This window comes from Cetorhinus maximus, chromosome 13 (assembly GCF_964194155.1).
Source record: "Cetorhinus maximus chromosome 13, sCetMax3.hap1.1, whole genome shotgun sequence".
In the NCBI taxonomy this organism is placed as follows: domain Eukaryota; kingdom Metazoa; phylum Chordata; class Chondrichthyes; order Lamniformes; family Cetorhinidae; genus Cetorhinus; species Cetorhinus maximus.
Genome location: NC_135891.1, coordinates 101,385,418 through 101,398,336, shown reverse-complemented (window position 1 = coordinate 101,398,336; position 12,919 = coordinate 101,385,418). Strand labels below are relative to the sequence as shown.

General features: G+C 44.3%; 1 protein-coding gene across 1 annotated transcript in view; it reads right to left on the bottom strand.

The window, feature by feature from the left end:
* tbxa2r (thromboxane A2 receptor) overlaps positions 1 to 5,464 on the bottom strand; it is a 35,553-nt gene extending 30,089 nt beyond the window's left edge. The window contains exon 1 of the mRNA XM_078555893.1: positions 5,213 to 5,464. The gene's annotated coding sequence lies outside the window, so the exon portion shown is untranslated. The remainder of the gene's footprint in view (positions 1 to 5,212) is intronic.
* Between the last annotated feature and the right edge of the window lie 7,455 nt (positions 5,465 to 12,919).

Below are 12,919 nucleotides of genomic sequence, written 5' to 3'. Positions count from 1 at the left end.
GAACCAACAACCCATTAAGAGCACTTAACCCCAGTGAGCTGCTTTTAAAACAGATTCCTCAACCTTTTCTCGAAAGCAGCATTTTAAGTAAAAAAAGGTTATTGGGATCGGGTGATGCTGGCAAGCCAGCGTTTATTGCATATTCTTTGACGGCCATGGAGGAGGCAAAATAGCATGGGACTGGAATCACATACATGCCAGACTAGGTATGAGCGTCAGGTTCTCTTCCCTGGAAGGCATTAGTTGAACCACTCTGGTATTTTATGACAATCCATCAGCTTGGATAGTCGTTTTTGGGTGCTAGCCACAAAGAACCAGAATAATTGAATGTGTTTTCATGTGATGTGGTCATCGTGTGGCATGAGCAGCATTTGTTGCTTATTCCTAATTGCCTTTCAACTGAGTGGCTTGCTAGGCCATTTCAGAGGGCAATTAAGAGCCAACCACATTGCTGTGGGTCTGGAGTCACATGAAGGCCAGACCAGTAAGGACGGCAGAATTCCTTCCCTAAGGGACATTAGTGAACCAGATGGGCTTTTCCAGTAATCAAGGAAAGTTATTATCGGCACCCTTACTGTCACCGTGGTATTGTTGTTGGACTTGTAATCCAGAAGCCCAGGGTAACCCCAGGCTCAAACCCCATCATGGCAGGTGGTGAAATTTGAATTCAAGAAAAAGAAATCTGGAATTAAAAGTCTAATAATGACCACGAAACCAATGTCAATTGTCCTTACCTTGTCTGACCTTCATGTGGCTCCAGACCCTCAGCAATGTGATTGACTCTTAGCTGCCCTCTGAAATGGCCTAGCAAACCACTCAGTTGTATCAAACTGCTAAAAAGCCTAAAAGAAATGGAACTGGACAGACCACCCGGCATCAACCTAGGCACTGGAAACAACAATGGCAAACTCAGCCCTGTTGACCCTGCAAAGTCCCCCCTACTAATATCTGGGGGCTAGTGCCAAAATTGGGAGAGCTGTCTCACAGACTAGTCAAGTACCAGCCTGACATAGTCATCCTCACGCAATCATACCTTACAGATAATGTCCCAGGCACCACCATCACCATCCTTGGGTATGTCCTGCCCCAACGGCAGGACAGACCCAGCAGAGGTGGCGGCACAGTGGTATACAGTCGGGAGGGAGTGCCCAGGGAATCCTCAACATCAACTCTGGATCCCATGAAGTCTCATGGCATCAGGTCAAACATGGGCAAGGAAACCTCCTGGTGATTACCATGTGCCACCCTCCCTCAGCTGATGAGTCATTGCTCCTCCATGTTGAACACCACTTGGAGGAAGCACTGAGAGTGGCAAATGCACAGAATGTATTCTGGGTGGGTGACTTCAATCTCCATTACCAAAAGTGGCTCGGCAGCACTACTACAGGCTGAGCTGGCCGAGCCCTAAAGGACATAGATGCTAGATAGGGTCTGTGGCAGGTGCTGAGGGAACCAACAAGAGGGAAAAACATACTTGACCTAATCCTCACCAACCTGCTGCAGATGCATCTGTTCATGACAGAATCAATAGGAATGACCACCTCATAGCCTGGTAGAGACGAAGACCCATCTTCACATTGAGGATACCCTCCATCATGTTGTGTGGCACTGCCACTGTACTAAGTGGGATAGATTTCGAACACATCTAACAACTCAACACTAGGCAACCATGAGGCGCTGTGGGCCATCAGCAGCAGCAGAATTGTATTCAGCCACAATCTGTAACCTCATGACTGGCATATCCCCCACTCTACCATCACCACCAAGCCAGGATATCAACCCTGGTTCAATGAAGAGTGCAGGAGGGTATGCCAGGCATACCTAAAAATGAGGTGTCAATCTGGTGAAGCTACAACACAGGACCACTTGCAGCAAGTGATATACAGAGCTAAGTGATTCCACAACTAACGGATTGGATCTAAGCTGTGCAGTTCTGCCATATCCAGTCGTGAATGCTGGTGGACAATTAAACAACTCACTGGAGGTGGCTCCACAAATATTCCCATCCTCAATGATGGGGCAGCCCAGAACATCAGAGCAAAAGGCTGAAGCATTCACAATAATCTTCAACCTTCTCCAGAGAACCCCAGCATCACAGATGCCAGTCTTCAGCCAATTCGATTTACTCCATGTAATAACAAGGAACAGCTGAAGGCATTGGATACTGCAAAAGCTATGGGCCCTGACAATATTCTGGCAATAGTACTAAAGACTTGTGCTCCAGAACTTGCCGTGCCCCTAGCCAAGCTGTTCCAGTACAGCTGCAGCACTGGCATCTACCCGGCTATGTGGAAAGTTGCCCACTTATGTCATGTACACAAAAAGCAGGACAAGTCTAACCTGGCCAATTACCGCCCCATCAGTCTACTCTCCATCATCAGAAAAGTGATGGAAGGGGTCATCAACAGTGCTACCAAGTGGCACTTGCTTAGCAATAACCTGCTCACTGACACTCAGCTTGGTTCCACCAGGCCACTCAGCTCCTGATCTCATTACAGCCTTAGTTCAAACATGGGCAAAAGAGCTGAACTCCAGAGGTGAGGTGAGAGTGACTGCCCTTGACATCAAGGCAGCATTTGACCAAGTGTGGCATCAAGGAGCCCTAGCAAAACTGGAGTCAATGGGAATCAGGGGGAAAACTCTCCGCTGGTTGGAGTCATACCTAGCACAAAGGAAGATTGTTGTGGTTGTTTGAGGTTAACCATCTTACTGCAGGAGTTCCTCAGGGTAGTGTCCTAGGCCCAACCATCTTCAGCTGCTTCAACAATGACATCCCTTCCACCATAAGGTCAGAAGTAGGGATGTTCGCTGATGGTTGTACAATGTTCAGCACCATTCATGCCTCTTTAAATACTGAAGCAATCCATGTCCAAATGCAGCAAGACCTGGACAATATCCAGGTTTGGGCTGACAAGTGGCAAGTACCATTTACACCACACAAGTGCCAGGCAATGACCATCTCCAACAAGAGAGAATCTATCCATTGCCCCTTGACATTCAATAGCATTACCATTACTGAATTCCCCACTATCAAAATTCTGGAGATTGCCATTGACCAGAAACTGAACTGCACTTGCCATATAAATACTGTGGTTACAAGAGCAGATAAGAGGCTAGGAATTCTGTGGCGAGTAGCTCGCCTCCTGACTCCCCAAAGCCTGCCCACCAATTACAAGGCACAAGTCAGGAATGGGATGGAATACTCCCCACTTGCCTGGATGAGTGCAGCTCCAACAACACAAGAAGCTTGACAACACCTAGGACAAAGCAGCCCACTTGTTGGCACTCTATCCACAAACATTCACACCCTCCACCACCTACACACCATGGCAGCACACTGCCATCTACAAGATGCACTGCAGGAACTCACCAAGGCTCCTTAGACAGCACCTTCCAAACCCACGACCACTACCATCCAGAAGGACAAGGGCAGCAGATAGATGGGAACACCACCACCTGGAAGTTCCCCTCCAAGTCACTCACCATCCTTGACTTGGAAATAAATCTCCATTCCTTCACTGTCGCTGGGTCAAAATCCTGGAACTCCCTCCCGAACAACTGTGGGTGTACCTACACTACATGAACTGCAGTGGTTCAAGAAGGCCGCTCACCACCACCTTCTGAAGGGCACTTCGGGGTAGGCAATAAATGCTGGCCTAGCCCAGTGACACCCACATCCCATAAAATAAAAGAAGTTGCCATGGTGGGATTTGGACCCATGTCCCCAGAGCATTAACCCAGGCCTTTGGATTACTAATGCAGTAGCATTAACATTACCTCACTGTCTCCCAACAAACTGCATAATTTGCCATGGTGGAATTTGAGCTCTGCCTGCTTAATGGCCTTTTTTTTAAACGACCTTATGCTCCAATACTGAGAATTCTTCCTAACGTTACCCTTTAGCCCTCCTCATTATTGGCTTGTGCCCCTAGTATTAGATTTAAACGTTCACTTTCCTCCAAGCCTATTATCAGAAACTTTTCTGGAATATTTATGCCAGAATGAAGGTGGCCATTGATTCTCAATCATTCAGTTTGGAACACAAATGGTACGAAAGCACTTATTTTAACATTTTAACGGAACCAAGAGAATAGAAATGCCGAGGAAAGTACTTAAAGAGCCGTAATATTTGAGTGGATGAATGGATTATTCCTGCCCCCATCTAGGGAATATAGATTTCAAAGGTTTGGACGGTAAATGGAGGAGACGTTTTTCATTCAGAGAGTGGTGGGGTCTGGAACTCTCTGCTCTAAGAGGAGGACAGAAGCGGAAACCTTTACCACATTTAATAAATATTTGGATAGGGGGCTTGAAACCCGGTGACCGACAAGGATCAGGTTCAAGAGTTGGAAAGTGGGATGAGGTAGGATAGCTCTTGATTTCTGCCGACATGGCCCGAATGGCCTCCATCTGTGCAGGATATGGCTATGATTCAGCCATTCCGCAGCAAACAAAAACTTCCGACCCTGTAACAAGTTATAAACAAACAAATCTATCCCACTGTCGGTTTCCGTGTCAATGGTTATAACTGCCTTCTACATTTCGAGAACCTTGTTGCGCTTTAAGCCCCTTGGATCTCGGGAGGTTCACTGCACTGGGGCTGACTATTGGCCCAAATGGCCAAATAGTTTCGGAACAGCAACAGGTATATTATCCACACCCGCCTCCTGTTGTCCTTTGAACCACGATTTTTTTTTTTAACCAATGCTATTTCTTGACAAAGAAACCAGCTGCATTGTCACCCTCACCTGCCACAGCCCAGAAAACACAGAGCCAGACCAACCACTAAACCCCGGCACTTTAAATGGAAGAAATAACTTCAACATCTCACAGTGCATTCTGCCAGACTAACTTTTCTGTTGAAGGGTCATACACGTTAACTGTGTCCCTCTCCACAAGGGCTGTCAAACCTGCTGGAGTTTGCCCCCAGGTATTTTTAATTTTTGTTTTGGATTTCCAGCATCCGCAGCTTTTTGCTTTTAACTAAAAAACAATCCCCGCAGCACATTTTAGGATGGAATGTACAAGCAGGTAGTTCTGAGTGAAATACATCTTTGCACATTATGTTGGTTAATATTTAGTGCATTGCGAGCGTGGCACCGAGACAAAGAGCGCGATTCGCCGCAAATGTCCTGATACCAAATACATTCAAACTGGAAGGTCCAGAGCACAAGTCTCTGTCGGCGCTTCCAGACAATTGAAAACTACAGACCTTTCCCTCTGACTGGTCTGAGGTCCGATTGATGGGGGCTTCAGCCTTGTCCCTGCCGGCTGCGCGCATCCGAGGAGGTTTGTGAGGCTCCTTTCATTCCCCAGCCTTTAAGACGTCAGTTTGCACCCCACGTATCTCCTCCGTGGTTGGCGGATACTCTCCCAAGGAGCATTCCTCAGATAGCTGTATGGTTCCCCCACTCGTCCCCGACTTCCTCTTGCATTCCTCCACCACCACCCTCCCCTTTCAATCGAAGAGCGAGTCAGATGTCGACCTTCTCAAATAAATAAAAGCAAGTTGCATAGCAAGATCCCACAGTCGCCCCACCCAGGAGTAAGGAGCTCAGCGCCGCGGTGAAGTGTCTCAGTGCAGCCGGCTCTCGCTCGCCGCGATGTACAGAGGAAGCGGGCGTCGCCTTATCAGCGCTGCCACCCCTCACATCTCTCCAAGATGAAAGCGGCTGTAAACAGAGAGCCAGGGGGGTGAAGGGGAGACAACTGGGTTAAATCTTCAGGCAGACGCCCTTCCACAGCGCTCATTATTCTCTGTCCTACGAGCAACATTAAACTCAGGACTCGGGGTCTACACAACGCATCGTTTTTAATTCATGTATAAAAATCAGAGTTGGTTCAAATTCCAGACTTGCCCATTTGCAGCGTCCCAGTGAATTATTCACTTATTTCGCCACTTGTACGAAATGACAACAAAAATGCCCTGGTTCATTCGTTCTGTATAACCCACCCCATGGACAGAGGACAGTCTGCGAGGACTGAGCTACCACATAGCGAAGTTTACTAATCAGCGTCATTATACCTCAGTCCCAATGGGTTTCATAACCAGCTTCCATTCCTACCTTACACCTCTAGGATCGGCACTGGATAGACATTAAGACCCGCAATCAAATGATGGCTTTGAATTATCAACACTCATAATTGCACCAAAGTCCTGATATTTACTGGCGCCTTCAGAACCCCAGCTTTAACTTTGTGCCGGTGGTTGGGTTTTGAATGAGTTAGCATCTCGCCCAGAAAGAGGGATTTTCTCGCTCTTATACGCCCATCATAGTAGTATTGAATAAAAATTGATCATGAATTCTCCGAAGTGTTACCCGAATAGGGATTGCCAATCCTCCAGGATTAGCCTGGAGTCTCCAGGAATTGAAGATCAATCTCCAGGACATTGCTGTGTGCAAATCCTGGAGAAATATCAATGGGACATTAAAAAAGATTTTTGTTGTCATTTTCTTTGAACATTTCTCTTTACCAGATATAAAAATATTGAGAATAGCAGGGGGGTCATGGGGAATGCTGTTTGGTTGACAGTCAAGCATCATTCAATTGGGTAAGAGTCTTTTTGCTTTTCAAATGGCATAGGAAGGAAGTACCCTACAAGGTTGGATGTGTTGGCCAACTAATGGCTGGAGTGTGAGGGTAAGTCATATGATGAAACTTCCAGGAATACATTTAATCACAGTTGGCAACTCCAAACCTGAAGTAGAGGACAAAATGCCTCAGAAGGAATGTAAGTAACAGCACTGTGCAGTTAATGTCTTCACAGACTTTTAAAAAAATGCCCTTTCTCCAAAAGGCCTGTAGAATCTGCTAGGAGCTCAATTTTAATGGGTTTTAAATATTAGTTATTTCCCAAAGTTTTGGTTAAGGAGGAATAAGGAAGGAAGAATGTACATTTGTATAGTGTCTTAGCAGGTCTGCAGGATGTCCCAAAGCACTTACGATTAATGCGTTACTTTTGAAGGGGTGTTATGTAGTTAAACCCACAGTATATTGGCTAAAAGGAAGGTATCCTTCTCATCTTCAAATATTGAAATAGAATCTTGTATGTCCACTTGAGTAGGCAGGTGGGACATGGGTTTCACATCTCATCCAAAAGATGGTGCAGCACTCCCATCAGCATTGCACTGCAGTATTAGTTTAGATTATGTGCTCAAATCCATACTGGAGGCTGAACTCACATGTTTGACTTAGAGGTGAGAATTCTACCAATTATGTTAAGGTGATGGTCTGGATAGCCTGGAATCTGGAACATGACTCTGACTATACCTGCTTACTTACATTACCCCTTCAAACCCTCTGCTCAAATACTTCCTGTGGAAACTCAGGTAATTGTAGTTGCTAGTAATTCTAGCTGAGGTCAGTAATTTACTTGTAAATTTCACACTCCAAGCTGTAACCATCTTTCTCTTTTTTTTAAAGATTTCCTATCAATAACAAAATGAGACACTTTAAGGTGTGATTTCTGCGGTATAACATCTGCTGTGTGACACCCAGGAAACAGCTTTGCATGCAAAATACACGGGTGAAATGAGATGGTATTTTAAGCTGGGCGCTGGAGTGTGAAGTGTATCTGGTGTGGGATGTACACTCGCACAGAAAAAAATTGAAAAAAGTTCCTAAGATCCATCTCTTTATAGAAATGGTGAAATAAGTATTTAGTGGTTAGTTCTTTGAAAATAAATAATTAATATTTTCTTTAATCATTGCAGGTAAATAGCAATTATTCTCCCCCTAAAATAATAAATCTTTGCATTTGAAACGGGGGAGCAGCTCATTAATGCGCGTCTGTTTTACAGCCAGCTTCTCATAACTGTTGGACATGGTGGAGTGTTGTGTGTTGAACATCATGAGGAGTTAAGTGCTATCAGTTAGACTTCTCTGTACCATGGAGCAACAATTTTTTTTCCAGATAAACAAAATGGCTTTGAAGTGTCATGAAATGAAAACATGCCTTGTCTTCCGCTTTCAGAGTTTGAAGTGTTATTTACAAAAAGTGCTTGAGCAAGGAAATACAAGACAATAATTAAGTGAGCCACGGGTGATTAGGATCTAGGGACTAGGGTATTCAATATAGATAGTTATACTATAGAAAACCTGTTCTTCAAAGAGACTGAGAACAGTTACATCAGGAATCTTTGTTTAACGGTTGTAACTTTGGAGTCAACAACTATAAGTGTTATATGAATAGATTGTTTTCAAAGGACTTTTTATATCCGTTCATGGGATGTGGGCATTGCTAGCTAGGTAAGCATTTATTGCCCATCCCTAATTGCCTTTGAGAAGGTGGTGGTGAGCTGCCCTCTTAAACTGCTGCAGCCCATGTGGTGTAGATACACCCACAGTGCTGTTAGGGAGGGAGTTCCAGGATTTTGACACTGCGATTCAGGAACATATACGTCATGAGATCTTATCTGCCGCATGTTCCTTTAATGTAGGCCAAATATGATGATTAATTGGGCATAGCTTTCAACGGGTTTTCAGAGAGTTCAAAACATAGAGAAGCCAAAAGCCGTTCTTTTGTGCTAATTGTGCCAATCACTAAATGAGGCATAAATAAATCCGATCCATGTACTCATCATCAAATGTCTTGAGCAAATGCTGTTGTAAGCCATAAAAGGGAGATTGGCTGCAAATAATAATCAGGATCAAAGAGTACATAAAATTTGTATTAAACTAATTTACATCCTTCCTTCCTTATTATTTCCTTCTTTATTATTATCTCCACTGGTTAGACACATGGAAACACCACCACCTGGAAGCTCCCCTCCAAGCTACTCACCATCCTTACTTGGAAATATATCACCCTTTCTTCACTGTCGCTGGGTCAAAATCCTGGAACTCCCTCCCTAATAGCACTGTGGGTGTACCTGCACCCCAGCAGAAGTTGAAGAAGGCAGCTCACCTCCACCTTCTCAAGGGCAATTAGGGATGGGCAATAAATGCTGGTCTTGCCACCAACACCCAGATCCCATGAATGAATAAAAACACATAGTTATCTCTGCAATGGTACTTAGTGTTATCAAAATAAGCTTAAATAAACATTTATATTCAGGCCAGTTAGTCAGAAGCTCCCTCCAAACTTGAACAATGGCACAGTGGTTATTGAACTTGCTACTGTTCATGTTTAGGACTTAAAAGCAATCCTTCTTCTTAAAAAATATTATAAAACATTGGGTGGGGTGTCTTCATTTGGAGCATCTTTGCTGCTGTCTGTGGAGACCAATCCTTAAGATGGAGGCTCTTCCACAAGTGCTGCACATGAAGCTGCCAAGTGATGTCACAGGTTGTTGTTTTTGATGTTGGTGCCTGTTGTCAAGCTGCTGTAGCCACTGGTCATCATGGTAACAAACTAGGCCACAGGAGGTGTCGCCATTACAACATACAACAAGGTGCTGAGAGCACAAGCCTAATAAACCATCAGCTTGGCCCTAAGAGGCAGCTTGGTGTTGTCCCATGCGCATGTCACGAGTTGGCCAGAGGTGGTAGCTGCTTTCCCTGTGGGTATATCCAGCTCTGTCACGGTGGGCCCAAGGTAGCGGAATTTGCCAACCATTTCCATCGGGTTGTTATTTATGATCAGGGGCGGAGATGCAACACCTTGCCATGTGGGTGACTAGCACAGCATCATCAGCATAGAAGAGTTCCCTGATCAGGACGTAATGTGCTTTTGGCTTCACTTTCAGTCTTGATAGGTTGTAGAGTTTGCCATCTGACCTCATGTGCAGGTCGATGCCTTCCATATCAGCAGGGATGGGGAAGGTCAGGAGCATGGGGAAGAAGATAGCAAACAGAGCGGGATCGAGGACACAGCCCTGTTGTACTCCAAAGCTATCAGGAGTGGTACCATCAAACTGTACAATACAGTGCATGTTGTCATAGAAAGAGCAGGTGAGACTGAGGAGCTTTGGTGGACAGCCAATTTTTCCCAAAATCTTGCAGAGTCCTGCTCTGCTGATGGTGTCGAATGCCTTACTGAGAAGTAAGCAAAGGAGTATGTGCTAATTTCCCACATCAGCTTAGTACAACTGAATGGCTTGCTAGGTCATTCAGTATCCAGTTAAGAGTTTTTAAAACTACTTCATTGGCTACAAGCACTTTGGGACATCCTGAGATTAGGAAAGTCATTATGTAACTTTATTTTTCCAATGTTTCATGCCATGGTCAGTTTGGAAATGTCCGCAAGGCTCATCAAAATAAAGAAATGGTCCCACGTTGTCCTCTCCCCTCTATTCTATTGTTTGGTCTTGACTATACTAATTCTGCTGATGGGTCCCATCTAAAATGTTAACCTTCCGTTTGCCTAATAGTTGCTGACTGACCTAGTCTGTATTTCCCAGTCTGTAGATTGGGTTAAACTTTCCTGAAAGATTATGGCTCAGTAATGTACTGGACCATTACAGTCTGGGGAAGTTTCAGATATACCCACCGGCGCAAAAAATGCTGATACCGGAGAGAAGACGAAGCTGTGTTGGTGATGGTGAAATCTTCATTGGGCTAGCATCTCGGTCTACAGATAGCGCCTGTCTCATGGCACTTACAGTTCTAGAGTCAGCCTGTTTTGGTGAATTCAGTATGGAGTTAGTATCTGCTTTAAATAAACACCACAGGAGTTTATTACAAGCATTCTCATTGTTTGTATAGGAACATACATAACTACATTTCCAAACCCTAATATTTTTTTCCATTATTTTCTCCACTGCTTTACTTACCCTGTGGCATTAAATTTCTCAGTTCTATTTTGTTCACTGCTTTGTACCAGTTCATGTGCAAGAATGACTTGAGGTGATGCACGTTCTGAGTTTCCTTCCATAGGGCCCTGCAAGGAAGCAGCAGGTCTCCACTCAGCACCTTCTATTCTCCCAGAGCCAAACATGGGTGTGATCAGCTCAGCAGCAGTGAAGCTACATAGTGTGGAATTTAACTGTACAGACCAGAATGGTCCAAGGTGAGTTCCTAGCAAGTTCTCAGATAACTTGTTGCAGCCTGTTAATTGTATTCAGATGCTGGGTATTAACTGGAGACTCACTTATGCTTATATATTTAAGAGCAGGCTGAAAGAGGAGTTGTTGGTTGGAGGTGCATGGGCTGCATTATGTGTTGCTGTAAATAAAAGCTCCTGGTGTTTAAAGATTAGACTTCAGTGTTCTCTCATTCACTAGTTGACTATCCTCAATCCCAAGGAACTGCCCAAGAGAGAGAGTGAGTTGACTATCTGAGTTCTAACACAGCTAACATAATAGTTCAAGTACCAATTTTGGCTTTGGTGCTCCTAGGCTACAAAGAGAAAATGGTGAATCAGCCAGATTTTCCATTCCTGAGTGCTATCTAGTGACTTTGGTTGAAAAGTGTGGGTGTAGATAAGGGCAGGATCAGAGGTAACCATGATGTTTTTCATGGAAAAGTAGACAATTACAGCTCATTGTCCTGACTTATAGATGAAATATGGCCATTTGGACAAGGTACTGGAAGATGGCAGGTTTGTATGGCACTGATCCCAGCACCAGTCAGAGTCTTCAACTATTTAAATAAGATAAAAGTAAAATACTGCAGATGCCGGAAATCTGAAATAACAACAGAAAATGCTGGAAAAGCTCCGCAGGTCTGACAGCATCTGTGGAGAGAGGAACAACGTTAACGTTTCAGGTCCACATTACTCTTCTTCAGAGCTAAAGAGAAGTAGAAATGTGATGGATTTTATACTGTTTAAGAGGGAGTGGAGCAGGAAGAGCAAAATAGAAGGTCAGGGATAGGTGGGAGCTAAGGAGAAATTTGGTAAAGATGTCATGGAGGAGTTCCTCAGGGTTAGTGTTGGGACTCTTGCTCTTCCTGATATATGTTAATGACCTAGACTGTGGTGTGCAGGGCATGATTTCAAAATTTGCAGATGATATGACAATTGGAAATGTTGTCAACTGTGATGGGGATAGTCTTGAACTTCAAAAAGGACAGACATGTTGGTGGATTGGGCAGACAAGTGGCAGATGAAGTTCAATGCAGAGAAGTGTGAGGTGATTCATTTTGGCAGGAAGAATATGGAGAGACAATATAAAATAAAGGGAGAAACTCTAAAGGAGGTGCAGAAACTAAGATACATCTGTGTATATGTACAAAGATCATTGAAGGTGGCAGGGCATGTTGAGAGAGCAGTTAATAAAACATATGGTATCCTAGGTTTTATTAATAGGGACATTGAGTACAAGAGTAAGGAGGTCATGTTAAACTTGTATAAGACACTAGTTAGGCCTCACCAGGAATACTGCATCCAGTTCTGGGCGCCATACTTGAGGAAAGACGTGAAAGAATTGGAGAGAGTACAGAGGACATTCACAAGAATGATTCCAGGGATAAACAACTGTAGCTATGAGGATAGATTGAAGAGGCTGGATCTGTTTTTCTTGGAGAAAAGAAGGCTGAGAGGAAATAGAGATATTCAAGATCCTGAGGGGTATGAACAGGGTAAATAGTGAGAAACTGTTCCCTCCCAAGAGAGCACCAAGAACTAGAGGGCACAGATTCAAAATAATTGGCAAAAGGAGTAAATGTGATGCGAGGAAAATTTTTTTCACCCAGAGGGTGGTTGGGATCTGGAACAAAGTTCCTGAAAGGGTGGTGCAGGCAGGTTTGATCAAGGCATTCAAAAGTAAATTGGAGTGCTACCTGAAAAGAGAGAATGCAAGGTTACGGAGATAAGGCAGGGGAATGGAGCTAAGTGGAATGCTCTTTCAGAGAGCCAGTGCAGACTCGATGGGCCAAATGGCCTCCTTCTGCACTGTAAAGATACTGTAAACCCCATTAGTGTGGGTCTGGACACATGTAGACTAGAGCAGATAAGGATAGCATATTTCCTTTCCGAAAGGAGATTAGGGTTTTATGACAATCCAATAGTTGTATGGTCACTATTACTAACATTGCA